This window comes from Fukomys damarensis, unplaced genomic scaffold (assembly GCF_012274545.1).
Source record: "Fukomys damarensis isolate Sample0158 unplaced genomic scaffold, DMR_v1.0_HiC HiC_scaffold_19, whole genome shotgun sequence".
In the NCBI taxonomy this organism is placed as follows: Eukaryota; Metazoa; Chordata; class Mammalia; order Rodentia; family Bathyergidae; genus Fukomys; species Fukomys damarensis.
The window spans coordinates 5,992,530-6,011,596 of NW_022900931.1; the positions used below are offsets into that span (position 1 = coordinate 5,992,530).

General features: G+C 41.6%; 1 protein-coding gene across 1 annotated transcript in view; it reads left to right on the forward strand.

Annotated features, from left to right (window-relative positions):
• Positions 1-19,067, forward strand: part of Tcf20 (transcription factor 20) — a 105,271-nt gene that overhangs the window by 38,263 nt on the left and 47,941 nt on the right. The gene's annotated exons all lie outside the window — the stretch shown is intronic.

Consider the following 19,067-nt stretch of genomic DNA (forward strand, 5'->3'; position numbering starts at 1 on the left):
TGGATCGATTTCATGATCTCTTACTGTTTTTAAGAGACCTCTCTTTTCATGGTCACTGACTGCAGTCTTATCTTCTATATCTGAGAGCCTGTCTTTGCATTCTTTTATTCTGTTGCATACACTTTCTATGGATGTTTAATCTCCTGATTATCTATTTGAATCTGTTTTATGGATTCCATTTCTTTCCTATGTTGGGTGTTTATTTTTTCCATATCTTTCTTATGCTGGGCCTTCATGGCTTCTATCATGGTCCTGAGCTCATCTATTTTTTTGTCAGTTTCTGCTCTAGAGTCTCAAATCGTGACTTCCATTTTGCTCACTATCTCTATGGCTATCTGGGAAATTATTTCTGTTTTGAATTTTTCTAGAGCCTAATTGATCTGTTTTGTTACTTCCTGTGATTTGAGTTCAGGGTGTCCTGGTGGTGGTTCACTATCGGTCTTTTCATCCTCATTTGCCCTACTGTTTGCCATTGGTGAACTGGAAGTCTGTCCTTGTGTCTTGCTTAAGTGTTTTCTCATTTTTATTTTTGTTGTCGGACTGTCCTTGGTTTAATCTCTGGATTATCACCCAAATCTTCCTGATATAGTTGCGCCCTAGCTTCTGTGTCTCTAACGACCCACAGACGTTCTCATCTTCATAACATCAGAGAAAACAGCTCATCAATTCAACCGCAATGCTTTATCCCAACTGATACAATCAGCAACACATTAAGATCAAGCACAACTTGGACACTGACCACCTGTGGTAGTCACTAGTCTATCACCCTTAAATCATTTGAGTTAAATTGAAATCAAGAAGCAGTCCAGAACATGTCTGCAGTGAACAAAATTTGAATATAGTGTATTTACCATTTAATGGCTCAGACAGAGCGACGATGCAAGACCCCTAGTCTCATTTAGCTGATGGCTGAACCCCATGACACTGACTGACCCCGGGCTGCAAGGCCCAGATTGAGTTCCCCAACCTTCTGCATGGTTGAACTCCACAACGTTCTATTACAGGTTTCCCACGCTCTTTCTTTAAAGATGTTCAAAGTTGGGAACTCAGAAAAATACCCTTGATGACCACCTCTGCCTCTGCAGAGTGGGTCCAAAGTCTGGCACAGTCAGGAGGTCTGAGAGTGTGGGTGGTGGGGAACTTATGGGAGTTCAGGGGTGCCCGCGCAGCTACCTTCCCGGCGCTTGAGTGATGGCGGCTGGGGCGGGGGAAGGCGTGGCTCTCCTTCCTGAGGTGGATCGGGGCCCAGGCTACCTCCCGGTGCTTGAGCGATGGCGCTTTTTTTTTTTTTTGTACCGGGTATGGAACTCAGGACCTTGCGCTTGTGAGGCAGTTGGTGAAACCACTGAGCTAAATCCTGGACCGATGAGGCATTTATATAACCTGTTTTTTTAACTTTTTCCTTATTATGTGTGTCTCTTGCCTATTCTTTGATTCAACTGTTCACTTAGGGGAGGGGAAAAGGGTGGTGATACTAATAATGATAATTTTAATTTGCATGGCACTTTAACCAATTTGCAGATATTGTGGGACTTCCTGCGGGGTGGCAAAGCAGGCTAATACCCATTTTGCAGATGAAAAAAGTGGGACTTGTGGGTTAAATTGGCCAAGTCACAGAACAAGTGGGAAATATTTAAATTTGAGTTTCCTGATTCTATTTTTTTTTTTTTCCTTCTTCTTGGTACTGGGATCAAACTCGGCCTTGCACTTGCAAGGCAGGTGGAGGAACCATTGAGTCAAATTCTCCGGCCCCAGAGTTTCTTGATTCTAGATTAGCACGTTTTTCAAAACTCAGGAGAATCAATACAAAACAAAGTTTAGTTATGGAAGCAATTGTATCTTGCTAAAATAAAATATGTTTTTGCTCATTTTGCTTACTAAAATAAAATTCTGTTTCCAGATGATTTTTTTTCCCTCAGTGCTGGAAGATTGAACCTAGGGGCCCTCTACCACTGACCTATATCACCAGACCCCCCACCCCACCCTCTTTTTTTTTAGATAGGTTCTTGCTAAATTGCCCAGATGGGACCTGAATTTGTGATCTTCTTGCCTCAACTTTTCTAAATTTCGGACTTGAGTGCATCACTGGCACCTGCTTCAGGTGATTTTTTTTTTTTAACCTATTTTTCTTGGTCCCTTTCTGCTGTTAATTTAGTTTGACTCCAGGTAAGAAAGGCGCTCTCAGGGCTCCCTTAGGCATCACTTCAAAAGACGCCTCAGGTGAGAGGGGGAAGAGGGGTTATGTTTCTCAAATCTCTTGGGAAAGACAGCAGATGGGTGTTACTTTTCCTTTGTCTCACCATCTTTTATATTTATATTTGCTAAACCCTTGCTATGACATGAGAACCTAAAATAGGGCCAAGGGGGAATGCCATTCACAAAGATTGTGTGCTGCTGCACTGCTCTGCCTTTTCATTTCTTTGGCATCTTATTGTCCCAGATTAATTTGGACACTCTGAGGTTACTAGTTTGGAGCTGGAGTTATGACCAGTTTGAAATGGTCCTTTGAAATAGTTATAGATGTGGGCTTTGATGGTTTTGAGTTTGATTTTTAAGTGGGAAATTAAATCTATAGGAGTATGTTTAGTTTATAGGATTTTTTTTCTTCTTATTTTGCTGTGTTCAGGATTGAAGCCAGAGCCTTCACATTGAAATATATCCAGCCCTTGTTTTATTTTTTATTTTGAGACAGGGTCTTGCTAAATTACTAAATTACCCAGGCTGGGTTTCAGTACGTGGTCTTCATGCCTCAGCCTTAGAGAATATTGGGATTATAGGTGTCCACCCCCACACCTGGTGTAGAAGTTGGAAGAAAGAACTAAAACTAACACATTGCGTCTCCGTATGTTGTAGTCTATGAATTTAGAGTGAGTCCATTCACCTCTACTTTTCCCAGCTCCTATGTTTGTTTCATAGAATTTAATTGGCCAGATTCTTCCCATGCTTGCATCCACAGCCATATGGAGAGGACCCTGTAAACTGTAAAAAGGTCCATTGGCTTTTAGCTGGAGTGGCACTAGACTCATAGAAGTCAGTTCTGCCGTTTGCTTCATTTGATATGTTGACCTGTGGTGTTGATGCCGCCAACAAAATCAAGTCGGAATGCTTTGGTTGACTGCTTTTCTCATTGCTTTGCCGAAGAAGACCAAAGACATGTTAAAATCTGTTTGTCTCATCCCATATTTTCTCCCTGGGATTGTTAGTTGCACTTTTGTTTTACAGTGTGTTTGGATTCAAGTTATCCCCATAAATTCATATGTGTTCAGTTGGTGTTAAAGAGCTTTTGAATTTTAAACATGTGACTCACTGGTTCTCTGTGTCTTCATATTTAGCAATATGTAAAAGAACAGCACTTTTACACTTTGTTGTATTAAACCTAGGTTCCTTCTTCCAAGGGTCAGAGCCTTTGGAAAGTAATTTTCAGAACTTCAGAATCTTTTAAAAAGCCTTTGGATTTGTGTTTACATTTTTAGTAGTAAGTTATGCAGTATTTACTTGCCAGAAATGGTGATCTATTATATTTCTTCTCAGAAAAGGTGAAAACCATCTTGCCTCTCCTGATGCTGCAAGTAGAAGGAGGTTCAAAATGGAGAATGAAGAGGGGTTATAAAAACCTTTTCTCACTGTTAAAGTTCCTCAAGATCAAAACTTTTGGGGTTTGTTGTTGTCTTATGGTAGGGGTTGAACCTGGAGCCTTGTGTGTGTTAAGAACAAGCTTTACTTCTGACCTATACCCCCAATCCAAATCTTGATTTTCATCTGTGAACTTTGCTTTTGTCAGCAGGAGGATTTGTATTGCCACCTGAATTCATTGAGACTTAAAAAAAATTTTTTATTGGTACCTGTTTGGAGTACATAATGATTACAGTCATCGTGGGGAGTTACTACATGACATTTCTTAATTCTTTTTTTTTTTAAATCTCTTCCCTTTGCCATCCTCCCCCTCCCTACATCTCTTGGACGCCTTCTCCAATCAGACCACAACTTCTGATTTATATTTATGCATGTTTATAGTACACAGTGCTCACATTCCTCATTGGGACTTGATGCATGTACACAGCACTTCTGGACCATTCCTCCCCTTTAAAACCTCATTTCCCTTCCCTTATTCACCCAGCCTTTGAATGCTTATTATACATGGCTGTAGAAGAGCCAAGATCCCACATTGTGGGGAAACTGAGGGGGAAATAGCTGATAGTTCTGACCACGGTTTGTTCTACAGAGGCATGAGGGGAAAAATGGGATTTGCGCTGGACTTAGAGGTGAATACTGTGTCATTAAAGCTAATATTATTCCAGCAGAAGGCAGCTGGAATGAAGTTGAAGCGTGCTGGTCAAGGTGGGGAAGACATAGGGGTCATTATGCACACTAGAGGCTTGGAAACATTCTGTTTTAGACTTGGCTTCATCCCATCTTGTCTTCTTTGAGGAGAGTTGTGTGAACTTGTGAGAGTTACTTAAGCTTTCTGAGCTCAGTTTCCTCATCTGCAGGATGGCTAATTATGTCACAGAGTTAAGAATAAATGAAACTGTAAAATACTGCCTCATCCACTTAAAGCATTCAGATATCAGGTATAAATATATTAATTTGTTTTAACTTTTATTTCATGCTTAAAAATTAATGTGTTGGTGAAACCGGTTTCTACAAGATAACTGCCCCGTGTTATCCCATCCCAAACACATCTGTTGTCAACAGTTTGATGAATATTGATCTCCTTTGTAAAATTTAATATCAGCATCTTTGCAATTTGGGGGAGTATGATTGCCATTGCCATTGCCCTAGCTTTAGGGATTCTGGGAGGTAGGGAAGGCAAGAGCTCAGTCTGTGACTGCATGGAAGACAAGACTGAGAAGTCTGTGTGCTTTGCTAATCATAGGAGCCAGGGAAAGGTTTTAGGTTAGAGGGTGAATGCATTGGACCTGTTCCAGTAAGACTGCTGAAAGGTGAGTTGAATTGAGGGATGTCTTATAGCAGGGACTTGCTTGGCTTCTGCTGGAGGACCATGTGGATGTCAGGCATGTTTATTATGTGCCTGATACATGGCCTAGTTGCGGAGATGAGGCATTTATATAAGGTAGGGAAGTAAGGGCAAGGCAGAGGAGCGAGAGCGCCAGATAGCAGAATGGACAAAAAAGCTTGTCACCATCATTCAGGGAAAGCAAGATCACTGATGTGAGAAATTCCCTGGGAGCTTCAGGAAGAGGCCAGATGACCTTGAAGAATGACTCAGCTGTGGTTTTGGGAGGGGCAAAGCTCAAGACAGGAGGGAGTAGTACAGATATTGGAGTGGTGGGTTTGGATTAGCCATTATTGGACAGTATGGTTAGGAAAATTGCCATACTGGTTTGTAACCCTGATCTCACCTTACCACCTTTGTTTTTACTTTTTTTTTTTGGTTTTGTTTTTTTGAGACAGGGTCTCACTCACTATGTAGTTGAAACTGACCTGGAACTCACTGTGTAGCCCAGGCTGGTCTCGAACTCACAGCGATCCTCCTGCCTCAGCCTCCCCTAGGATTACAGGCGTGCGCCAACACTCCCGGCCTGTTTTTACTCTTGAAGAATGTGAGCCTTTTCAGAACAGAGTCTAGTGTGCTCCTAGGCCCTGCATATAGTAGATGCTTAAAAAAAAATCCAAACAAATAACTGGACATTTGCTATTTATGGATATTATAGGATGGATATCTTAGGGTCCCCTAAAATAAAATCTTGATCTTGCTTCTCACCCCCTACCCTTTCATTCTGTATTTAGCTGAAGCAGTTAATTCTTCTCTGTACTCATGCCGCACATTGTGCTTCTTAACATGTCATACTTGCCTGGCTCTGAGACCATACTTCCTTTCCTTTTCCCTCTTCAACGTCCTTCCCTTTGTGCCTCTCCCACCCTTTTCTTCTTAACCTCTAAATTTTGGAGAGATTTGAAGATAGAGCCTATATTTAATCCCTAGACCCGTGGCCTTAAACCTTTTTAAAAAAACTACTGGAGGTTGAATCCAGGGCCTTCACACTGAGCTATATATCCTCCGCCACATCCCCCCCACATTTTGAGAAAGGGTATTCTTAAATCATTTAATTAATTGCCCAGGCTGGGATTGGAATACTACCTCATCCCCTCAGAGTGCTGGGATTATGGATGTGCACCACTATATCTGGCTAAACCTCTTTTTTTAAAAAAAAAAATAAATAAAAGCTATACCAAATGACATCCTGTGACAAAGGATGACACACTGCACTGGCTTATGCACCAGGCACGCAAAACTGAAACAAAAGTTTCACAAAATAGTTCCTATATTTCATTTTACTGTGAGCCTTGGGCATTGTTATTTTCCATTTTACTCTATTTTATTTCTTAGAAGTGCTATTTATGACCCACTAAATTAATTTCACACCCTGCAACTTGAAAATTGGCTCCTGGTGATCTCATCAACCCCTTTGGAATACTGTCTCTGTGCTGCTGACCTTCTGATTTGATTTCCACCCTCACCTTTTGCTGAGATCCCCTTAAGCCAGTTGTCTACCGACTACTCCACTTGGATGTCCAGTAGGAACCTCAGAGGTAACACGTCTGGCAAAGCACTCTTGATTCCTGTCCTGCTCCCAGTCTTATCCCTCTCCAAAAATGGTGTCGGTTTTTACAGTTTCTCCAAAGGGCGTGGTGCTGGAGTACAGATGCCCAAGCCTACTACCAGGCAGGGCTTGAAGCTAGGGGTTGGTGTCAAGGCCTTGAGGAGTTGCTAAACTTTTCTAGGCCTCATTGCCTTCATTTTAATAAGTGTGGGGTCATTAGCTGTACTCTGCCTCATGGGATTACTGTGAAGATTGAATGAGTTTTCACCTGTAGACCACGGGTGCTCAGCTAGTGTAGCTACTACGGTTTGTCATCTTGGTTGTATCCCCCACATCTACTTGTGACCCATTAGCAGTTTCTGCTGGTTCTGACTTCAGACTGTGTCCTTTATTTTTAACCACATATCACCACCTCCGTGAACACTGGATTCATCCATGTAGCCAATATCCCTTACCACACTGCCAAAATAGTTTCTTTTCTGACTCTACTTCTGCTTTTACCTCTCTCATAGTGTATTTTCTACAAAACAGCCAGTATTGCCACTTGAAAACTGAAACCATAGCATAGTCTGTCACTCCCTAGCTTAAAACCCTCCAAAGACTTCTACTCCCATCCAAACTACCTCTGTGTGGGCTGGGGATTTAGCTCACTGCCTGCCTCACAAGTGCAAGGTCCCTGGTTCAATATCTGGTTCCAAACAAACAAACAACAACAGCAAAAAACAAAAACAAAAAAACTACCTCTGTGGCCCTTTTCTTCAGCCTTTGGCCAGTACTTGTAGCAGCACTGTGTTGTGTGTGTGACCTGCTGTAAACTGTTTAACATTCAGAGTCTGGTCCTGTGGGTCCACGGGACCTGAGACAGCTTCTGGGTGACAGAAGTGATTCCCATCTGTGGACCACATAGTAGTGGCCTTTGGCATAGTGCGGTGTGGTATTCCTTATAGCAGGGGCAAACCACGGGGGCATTTTTTATTCTAAAGAGAAGTACATAATATGCTGAGAATCTCACTATCAGTAAGCTGCAAAACCTGTTTCAGAGTCCAAGCTGCCAGGAGCTGCAGGGACCAAGACAATAGGGCTCCCAAAAGGACAGATGTTGAAATTAGTCTTTACAGAAGTGTCTTGTCAGATGGTGAAAGGGGAGAGTAGCATAGTGGCCACAGGAGTGGCATGGGAAAGGAGTCTGAAGTACATTTGGGAAGTTGAGAGGTATTTGGTGTCACTGGAGCAGGAGATGTGAAGGAGGGCCAAGAGAAAGGTGAGGACAAGAGTTCTTTTGGTGTCAGAAACTGAAGGGTTTGAATTCTATGATGTTGGCTCTGGAATTTTCTCAGATTGGTTACACCAGGAACCAGAATTTTAGGTTTTGTTAGAAAATACGTAAAACTTACAGGAAAGTACAGAGACTAATGGTACTTCTAAACCAAGAACCCAGAAGTAACAGTTGGGACTTAGTAAACACCTTATCAAGACACCCTCTTTCATATACCATGGCATGTTACTGAGAGTCATCCTTGTACCAAAAATTCCACTAGTAATTCAGTCAGCTAATTAAGTCACATTAATACAAACTTGCATGACCACAGTTACCTTGCCAAGCTGCTTGGCATCGAGGCATCCCCTCTAGATTCCGTGTCCTGGCTTTCAGGCAAGAGTGAAATGTTATAGCCCTATTCTGTATGCTTTGCTTGTCCCTTGGAAAATCAGCCATTTTCCCAAGAAGTCCAGGTTCTATTTAGTAAGAAATGGTAGTTAGAAACCCAAACTGTCACCTTGGTCCTTAGGATTAAGTGTTCTTTTACCTTTTTGGAGGTGGTGGTGGGCAACATTTAGCTCTTTAATTCACCTAGAGTTTATTTTTTGTGAATGTCATGAGGTAGGAGTAACACAATTATTTTCTCCCCCAAAGGTGGCATGTTATATCAACATTTTTAGTTAATTTTAATTAGGAAAAGAAAGTTTGATATATAATAGGGCAAATATCTCCTGACTTTTTACAGTTTTTCAAGTTTTTCTGACTTGTGTTATGTGTTTTCTTTAGATTTTTCTTGGATGAACTCTGAAATTGGTTTATCAAAGTAGTGGAAGAAGGACAGACATACATAGGCAGTGGGAAGTCCCATGGCTGGGGAGGTGCTGGGGAGGGGTATGAAGGATGAGGCTGAAGAGCTTGGGGCATTGGTTATGCAGAGCAAAATGGGTAAACTGGTTTAGCAAGTATGCTAAGTGTTTATTGAGGATAATGAGATCTAGGTTTCTTATGGTCTGAGGAAGGAATTACATGGAAAAATGGAAGGCTATAAAAAAAACTCTAGGGCTGGGTTAAAATTGGAGGTGTTGATAGGATCTCATGGCCTTTAACATATATACACTATAAATATAGTCATATACACTATAAATATAGTCATAGCTATAGGAATGAGTATGCATATGTTCGTAGTATTTTCTAGTTAGAAGCAGTAGCCTCCCAGTAGCCATGAATAATCTTAGCCCTTACATCTTAGATGGAAGCAAGTGTCCTTGAAGAAATAGCTGGTGCTGGGGGTTGGGACAGTACCAGATGAGCCTGAAGAGTTTTTTGCCAGTAAGTAAGGAAGTTTTTCAAAGAATGGAATTAAGAGGACACAGGTACCACTTTAAAGGGGTTTCCACCAGCTAAATCTGGGACAGTTTAAGTGCTGAGTAAATGTATGAGGAGGCAAACCTCTGCTGTTAAGAAATGTAAAAGAATGATGTATAAAAAGTGTCACCAGCGGTAGTTCACATCTGTGACCCTAACCCTCTGGGAGGCTGACAGGAGAACTGCAAGTTTGAGCCCAACCAGGACAACTTAGTGACTTAGTAGACTCTTAAATTTTTTTTTAAAAGGGCTAGTAATATAACTCAGTGCAGAATCCCTGGGTTCAATACCAGTTCTGCCAGTAAGTAATTGGACAATCATTATAGAGACAGTAGATTCATTTGTGGGCATTTCCAGTAGATACTGGCTATGGGTCAGTATTTGACAAAGGACAAACTGGTAAAAAATGGTAGGATTCTTCCAAAACACTCAATACAAAGAGGAAAACAGTAGTAATACAGCAGGTGATAGAAACACCTAGTTGGGCAGTCTTGTTGAAAGAATGTGTTAGTACTTTGAACTATTCGTGTGTGTGTGTGTGTGTGTGTGTGTGTGTGTGTGTTTGTGGTTGGTACAAGGAATGAAATTCAGGACCTTGTGCTTGCAAGGCAGGCTATGGCACCACTGAGCTAAATCCCCAGCCCTGTGTGTGTTTTTTTTTTGAGACAAGGTCTTGCTGTATAGTTTAGGCTGGCTTCAAACTTATGGCTGTCCTCCTTTCTCACTCTCCAGAGTGCTGTGATTACAGGTGTGTACCACCTTGCCCAGCTACTTTGAACTGTTGTTGGACTTAAAATTATTTAAAAGTAAAAACATTTTCACTCTTTTTTTTTATTGGTTGCATAGAGTAATGGATTTCATTTTGGCAGATTCATACATGTATGTAATACACTTTGATTAAAAATTTTTCATACTTTTTTTTTGGGGGGGTACCAGGGATTGAACTCGGGTCCTTTGCACTTGCAAGGCAGGCCACCGAACTGCTGAGCTAAATCCCCAGCCCATACTTTGTTGTTTTGACTGAACTCTGAATCTTATAAACTAATCTGTGGAGACGTGACTTTGTTGTTGTTGTTGTTTTGTTTTGTTTTTGGTACTGGGGATTGAACTTGCGACCTTGCACTTGCAAAGCAGGCGGCAGAACCACTGAGCTAGATCCCTGGCCCCTTGACTTCTTGATGATACTGCTTTTTTTTTAATGTTAATTTTTATTTTTCCCTCATTGAGTTTATGGTACATTTTAGGTATGCAGTACAGTTACATTCATCATTGGGATCTTGTACCTTTACATGACAGGTCTTGGAGATACTGCCTTTTTCATCTAACCACGCTGTGTTTTGTTTTGAGCTCTTCTTTTGGGTCCTTCAGTAAAGCTTATAATTTCCATCATATACCTTTTCATTTTTGTACTATGAACTAGTTCTTGGTATCTTGCATTTTAAATCAAAATTATTTTTGAATGAATAATAAAATGAAACATTTTTCCTTTGGTGACATCAGTGCTTGAACCCAGGGATGCTCTACCACTGAACTACACCAGTTCTTTTTATTTTTTAAATTTTGAGATAAAGTATCAGTAAAGTGTCCAGACTGGTCTTGAATTTGCAATCTTCCTGCCTCAGACTCCTGAGTAGCTGAGATTACAAGCCTGTACCACCATACCCACTGTCGATGGCAGCATCAACTGCTGTCTGATTCTTTTGTCTGTGAAAGTTTAAACATCATGCACTCGACCTTTAAAGGAGAAAGAAAATTCAGGAACAACTCAAAATCTCTGAGGCTCAACTGTTAAGAAAATTCCACAGGGAGCCCCAGCTAGCCCCTAAGATGCATTGGCCCTACCCCTCTGTCCCCTTTCTAGGAACTGCTTGGCCATCGTGCATGTAGACATGGCCACTTGAGTGATTTGGAGATGCCCCTGGACATAAGTCAGGCATCCATTGAGTGGGCATGGGGCCAGGGTGGGCCTCGGCTCCTGGGCCTGGCCAGATGCTGATTTCTGGCACTTCCTTGCAGAGTTACAGAAGCATGCAGTTGATGAGATGCTTTAGCCTCTTGGCTGTTTGAGATTATGTCTAAAAATAGGCCTGCCCACTGTGGAGTGGAATTCAGCTGCTTCTAGGCCTGATTTGGAGAAATAGAGCCAGTGACCCTGTGCACACTTGTTTAGGTGCTGGGGTATCCAAGGTGTACGTGTGGTATGGGCACTGGGTTCCTGGAGTCGTTGTTCTACCTGACCAATTTTTCTGGCCCTCACCTGCTCTGGGCTTGTGGTATTTTCTGGCCTCCTTTCCTTCGCCTGGGCAGAGAAGCTCTCTGCTGACAGTAGATACAGATGGAACAGAGATACTGTTGAGGCACTGTAGTAAGCATCATGAATGTAAGGAATAATGAGATTACTGAAAATATTTTGGGAGATGTTGAGATACATTCTCGCCGTCTAGTTCCATCTGGCCTCAAATTTAATATCCTTCTGCCTTAGCTTCCAGAGTGCTGGGATTATAAACATGTGCCATCACACCCAATATTAATTATATTTTATGTGATTATTTTCTTGTTGTTTTTAGATAGTGTCTCGCCATGTGGTTCAGGCTGGCCTCGAACTCACAACAGTTCTACTGCCCCAGCCTCCCAAATACTGGGATCCTAGGCATGTGCCCCCATGCCAAGCATTGAAGTGATTATTTCCTATACAAAAACTAATGAAATGAAAAGGGAGAAAATACACTCACAGTCCACTACTGTGGATAGTCAAAGAGGTTTTCATTTTTCTGTATCATTTCCTTTGGTCCCCGACCAAGTCAATGCCTAACTTCTATAGTTGTAATCATAGTACAGCTATGAGTTGTATATGCTGCTCTTCTTTATTTGTTACATAATAAGCATTTGCATTTTTTATTTTTATGGTACTGGAGATTGAGCCTGGGCCTTTGTGCTGAGCTATAGCTCTAGCCCATTTTGTTTTTTATTTTGAGCTGTTGTCTCACAAAGTTGCTCAGGCTGGCCTCGAATTTGGCATCTTCCTGTCTCAGCCTCTCAGAGTGATGGGGTTACAAGCATGCATCACTGGCATTTTCAGTGATCATTTGCTGTTTCTTTGAATGGATGTGCCCTAATTTGTGTAATTATTTTCAGGTGATAAAGAGTTAGATTGTCAGATTTTTTTTTTCCTTTACAGCAACACTGGAGCAATCTCTTGGTAGTTTGTATTGTGATATGAGATTTTATTATCAACTTGCTTTTCCAAAGAGTTGTAATAATTTATGCTCATTTGTTATTTTTTTGTACCACTTTTCATTCTAACCTCACCAGGTAGGATATCATCTCTTACATATTGTTGGAAATTTTAATAGCTATAAATTTGTGCCTTCGCATTTTTGCCTGCATGTGTTTGATCCTGATTGAAGGTGGAAATTTTTACAGTTTATATGGCTGATATAAAACATATTGACCCTCAGAGAGCAAATTTCTTGTGTCTGCTGTGTTCTGGGGTGTGTTTTGCTGTGAGATAGTGGGACAGGTGTCTGAATTCTGACTGAGTTGAGTCTTCTTTCTGAACTCCCAGGCAGGGACCAGCAGGCACCGTCAGTCAGTACACTGTCTTAAGGATTGAGTGTGCTGAGACAGCTGTTGGCCACTGAGGAAAAGAGAGCGGGACCCAGAATATAAAGTAGAAAATCAAGTCCCTGGTATACTCAGTTTACACACGTATGAAACAAGTGGTACATATATGCTTAGGTACACTCTGCTCAACTCAGTTCCAGCAAGTTTCAAGACACCTTTCTAAAATGCTTCAGTCTGTGATAGTAAGGCTTCTGTTAGACGCGCAGGCTGGACACTGGGGTGGGCGTTTCATAACCCACCTCTCTGTTTGGTAAGAACGTTTCACTTTTGAAAATTTTTTTGAGCCTCAGTGTACAAAAGGGAATACTGATACATCTTAGATTGTGGTGAGGATCAAAAACATTAACATTTGTGTAATGCACCTGGTAGAATATGTGGCGTGTGTTAAGCATGCAGAAAATAAGTGATAGCCAGGTGTTACAGTGTCATTCAAGTGTTTGTCAGAATTTTAAAAACATGGGTTTGGAATCTCCTTGCTCCTTTTATAGCACAGTGAAAGGAATACTCATGGGCTTCAGAATGAAAAGAATTTTGAGTTCAAGACTATCAGCTTCAGTTTGTCCTAGAAGGGTGATTCGGGAAAAGGACATTTATTGGGTTTTCCCCCTTGAGATATATAGAGATAGATAGATAGATATAGATATATATAGAGATAGATAGATAGATTGACCAGACAGCCTGACATGTAGAAGGTGCTTAATAAATGGTGTTTATAGTATATTAGTAGCCACATATCTCAGGTAATGGTTGAGGTCCATACACTCTGCTTTAAGGAAGACTTGAAGAGATGATCCTATTTCAGCAGTTCTTAGGGTTTTGAGAGCCATGTAACCTGATCTGTCAGGAGGAATTTATGGGCTTAGGTGTATGCCAGAGAAGGCTCCAGGGTAAGGGGGTGATGGCACAGAGAGCCATAAGCAGGCTTGGTGGAGAGGTGGAGCAGAAACTGTATTGAAGATGCCATAGGACATCCAGGCCTGTGTACTGGGTGGCACTGTTGGGGCATGCAATGCGCTGAGTGATGCAGGTCAGGGAACTTCAGGAGGCATTCTGTGGGGCTAGAAAGATGAAAGTGGCTGGAACAGGAGTAGGGAGGAAAGAAGATGAAAGAGCAACATCATGATTAGGCCACATTTTAAATGCAGAGGGTTTAGGATATGAGTTTAGGCTTATTCCAAAACTTCTGGCTCAGAATGATTGTGCTTTTCTTTAAGGATAGGAAGCTGAGGCATTTGAGAATAGAACAGCATAATTATCTTCTGTTTCTGCATGCAGACCCTGTCCCTGGTTCAGAGCCTACCTCCTGCTTGCTACTTGGTTTTTAACATCCTGAGTTTGAACCCTGGGCATCTCTTGCAGTTTAGCTGCGCACTTTGTCTGACATTTCTAGGTGTTTTGTTGAGGGAGGATTTTGAGTCCCTATTGTACGCCATAGTGTATGAAAGTAGAAGTCTTTCACTCCCCAAGTGATAATAATGTACTTTAAAATCCTAGGAATGAGAGCACTTTATCAGGTAGGGTCCCAGTAGAAAACAGATGGCACATTCAAACTGGTAACTTGAGGAGCATTTAATTGTATCATTGAGAGTTCATTCCAGGTATGAAGGGTTTTGATGGCGGGAATTAACCGTTGATCCAACTTTGGGAGAACTGGGATTGGGGAGTCTAGTCAGGTTGCTTTGATGGCCTCAGGCTGAAGTGCCATGGCACGTGCTCTCCAGAGCTTCGGAAACTGCTGCTTTTGTGAACTCCAATCCTGAACCATACTGGAAAAGGACCTGGAAAGCAGTCCCCAGCTCTGGTGTGCCGAGGAGGACATGGCAGGGGGGTGATCATGAAGCTGAGTTGGCACTGCAGAAGATTAATAAAGAGACTGCTTGTAAAGGGTGAGCAAGATTTGGACGAACCAATGAGGACTGTGACGTCTTCGGGCCTGGCAGTTGGCGGTCCCAGGTGGTTATTATCTCTTAGGCCTGGAGGCACAAGGACGTGGTTCCTGGAAGCTGGAGAAGCTTTGGCCACTGAGAGTCTCCACCAGCTTCATTAACTGCAGGATGGGAAAGTAAATGCTTCTGTCTCACTGTCTCTATACTGGGCCAGAAGGCAGAGGGTGACAGAGTCTGTGGAGAGTCTCTGTGGTGCCCCTCCTAGGGTACACAGTAGGATGGTGGTGAGTGAGGAGTGGGGTAGGAGGCCAAACAAAGAATATCCCTCCATAACCAGAAGCATGTAGATTGTTAATTTCTTGAGGATCAGAGGTGTCTTTGTTTCTTGGGCTATATCGTACTGAACTACATCCCTACCCCTTTTTTAATTTTTTGAGACAGAATCTCAGTAAGTTGTCCAGACTATCATCCTCCTGCCTCAGTCTCCCAGAGTTCTGGAATTATAGGCGTGCATCACTATGTCCAGTTTAATGGATCATTTTTTAAAGGAAGGGAAATCAGCAGAAGTGCAGTGGTTAATCCTGCAATGAAAGAGTATGCAGGCACTTAGATGAGAAGAGCTTTCTTGAACAGTTTGGAGAACTTTGGAGAGAGGTAATAGAATGGGATGGTTTTGAATGTGTGAAGGCAGAAGGACAAAGAAAGTTAAATGTTGGCTTTCTATATAAGACAGCAAGGTTGTCAGCCATCATGGAGAACTTGGCCATTGCCAGATGGTCAGAGTGTGGATCTGGAAAGTTCTGGACCTAACTATCCACCTCCATCTTGTCTGAGATGTACAGATAGGATGTATATACAGATAGGAATATGTGAGCAAATCAGGAAAGGGAGAGAGGGGAAGTGTGTTGGTGAACTTATTTAAGTATGTATGAAAGTTCCTTATGGATTTCAGACTTCCTCTGAGGTACTGAATTTTCTTTACTGCATATTTTAGTGAAACAAGTATTTAGGCATTTGTCATGATTCATCACAGTGCTTTAAAATTGATTACAGTGATACTTTAAAAAAATGATGGGTAGTATTGGGATGACCTTTATTAACTATTAGCTTTTTTTATATGCTAATGGTGAACCAAGACCTGTCATGTAAAGGTACAAGATCCCAGTAATGAGTGTAACTACTGTATACCTAGAATGTATCAATAAACTCAATAAAAAGAAAAAAAATATGGTGAAATTACAAATATGTATGGTGTACATTTTCTATTGCTGGTATATTTGGTTTCCCTGCTTGCTTTACTCCTAAAAAGATAAATCTGCATCACCTTGGTACTCACATAAGAATATTTAGCTGGACTGATGCTTGGCAGAAGGTATTGGTTGTTGGGGTTTTTTTCCTCCTCTTTCTAGTCCACAAACTAATGATAAAGAGAAGGGCATCTTCAGGACGGGAAATCTATGGTGAAGAGCTGAGAACAGACCTAAGGAGGAATTGTGCCCACATCTCTTTTCCCTATCTGGAGATCAGATCCTTTTGTGCTGATGTTCAAAATGGTCTTCAGTTCAGGGCTCCTATTTAGGGAAAACAAGGACCAAGTGTTTATACATTCAAACCTTCAGAAATCTGGTTTTATAATTTACAGAAGAATTAATTAAACATGTATTCATTTATAGAGATCATCTTGGCTGCTTTTCATTCCTTCAACTGCCAGATTTGGTGTTTTTGTTCAGTATAACCTCATTTAGCCTTCTTTTTCCCATGTTGAGAAGGCCACTGGCCTTGAGAACCAAAGTAGAATCATGCTGCAAACAAGAAACTGATTGTCCTAGAAATAAGGGTAGAGAACTAGCTGGGACAGTGTTGAAGCCTGCGCCAAAAGGACTACCTGACTACCTACAAGAATAGTTAACACCTGCCTCCTGTCATAACTGATCTCTGACAGAATAGCTGGCCTCTGTGACTGGCCATGGGGAAGATCCTCTGGGCAGTGTAAAGAACACGGCCTGTGAGGACGGCCACACTGGGCTCTCAGGACTACTGCTTACGAGCACCGTGAATTCCATACCTCAGTTTCCTCATCTGTAAAATAAGGGTGTTAGTGTTGTGAGGATTAAGTGAATCAGGATGTGTAACTGCTGGAATAGTGCCATTGCTTTAATGACCATTTAAATAGCTCTTACCTGTTGTCCAGCAGATTAAGTGGAACATAGAAGCAGCAGTCTGTTGCAGAGGCATGTGAAGAGGACGAGAAGCCATTTGCTTTAGACTCTGATGTTTCTTGTATGTGAATATTTAAAGATGGCTTTGGATCAAGTGACTGTATAATTCAACTTAATATCAAAGATGAAGGCCCTTGTCTAGCTATTTTAGATGTAATATATTTCAGAACTGTGTCAGGTTTTCAGAGGTCAGGTTACTGGCTATCTTCTGTTGTGATCCATTTTTACTTTCTGAATTATTTCCTCACAGTTCTCATGTGGACCCAAGATAAGCTGGGTTTTTCCTTAGACCTGGACATATATATAGGGTTTTAAGGCAAGTTTGCAGCATCCTCCAGTTCTGCTTTAGATCCATCATATTCTGCTTTGTACAGTTTTCTCATCCCCACAGAACCACCTCTGAATATGAGTTGTAGCCTTGTTCTCTATAGCTTTTTCTTACACTATTAAACATCTATGCTACTGTTCAAATGACGTGAAGATTATGATGAGGAACAGTCATTCTTTTCTTGAGGGGTTTGTATACTAGTGGCAGAGAGACAGTAAACAAGCAACATCTATGTGTCTCTTAAGAGTAAGTACTAGGGAGGGGGATAAAATAAGGGAGAAGATGGAGGCAAGCAAGGTAAGGGTATGGAGTTAACCGGTTTTAGTTGGATGACCAGGGAAGGCCTGATAGCCAGGTGACATTTGCTCAGAGGCTGGGAGGAGGTGAGAGAGAGGGACAAGCCATGACAGGCAGAGCAGAGCAGAGTTCTGTGCAAAAGCATGGATGGTGCAGTTCAGGATCAAGGAGATGGTGAATCTAACTTAGCTTTAAAAAAGGATCACTGACTCTGTGCAGGCAACTCCATTGCAGCTCCCCGAAGAGGGCCTAAGAAATGAGCTTAATAAACTGTTAGGAGAAATACAGCTGTCTTTAGTTTGGGTTTTTTTTTTTTTTTTTTTTTTGGTAGCAGGGATCAAATTTGGGTCTTTGCACTTACGAGGCAGGCGGTGGGACCAGTGAGCTGAATCCCCGGCCCTTCCAGCTGTCTTTTAGAACGTCACCCTATCTCATGTGTCTTTCATAAGTTCTTTATAAACAATTGATTTTTTTTTTTTTTAAATACTGGGGATTGAACCTAGGATCTTCACACTGAGTGAACTACATTCTTTTTACTTTTTTCTTTTTTTGGTATTAGGGATCAAACTTGAGACTTTGCACTTGCGAGGCAGTTGGTGGAACCACTGAGCTAAATCCCTGGCCCTGAGCTACATTCTTTTAAATTTTTATTTATTTATTTATTTATTTAGTACCAGGGATCAAACTTAGGACCTAGTGCTTGCGAAGCAGGTGGCAGAACCACTGAGCTAAATCCCTGGCCCTAAAATAGTTTTTTAAAAATTAATTTTGAGACAGGGTCTTGCTAAGTTGTTAAATTACCTAGGCTGGAATTGAATTTGTGGTTCTCCTGCCTTAGCCTCCCACAGTGGTAGGATTACAGGTGTGTACCACCATGCTGCACTATAAATAATTGATTTTTTAAAGTTATTTGGAGCAATTTGACCTTGTCCTGTTCATCTCTGATTTGGAGAGGATATAAGCCCAAGGAAAAGGAAAAGTAAAATCAGCTCTTGATGAGTTGTTTAAGAATGTGAGGCTTTATAGCAAAGATCATGCAGAATGGTGGCCTAATCAGGTAACTGTGAAGAGTCTGAGTCCTATGCTTTATAATCTTCTTTTCTTTTCTATTTTTTCCTGTTTTTTTGCTGTCTATCAAAGTGACTGTTTTAACTCCTGTTTTCATAGAAATAGCTGGTAAATAGCTTTGTGAATATTAGATTGGCAAGTGAAAAGCTGCCGTGGCAGCTACAGGTGCTGGTGTGCTGAGAGTCTGGAAGCAGTCAGTGCTACTGTCCAGCTTTGGGTTAGCCTTTGTGCTTGGGAACGGTAGGCAGTTGGCTCAGAGGGCTCCCTTAGACCAAACTGTGCAACAGGAAGGTGGAACCCAGAGTTTCAGTGGGTAACTACAGCAAGAGGAATCTTCAGTGATAACCTGGGATCACGAGTTGTCACAGGTGGTTGGTAACTACAGCAACACTGCAACAGTGTCCTCCTGGACATGAGGAACTGGCATTGGTTCTCAGGCCCATTCTGTTTCCAAGT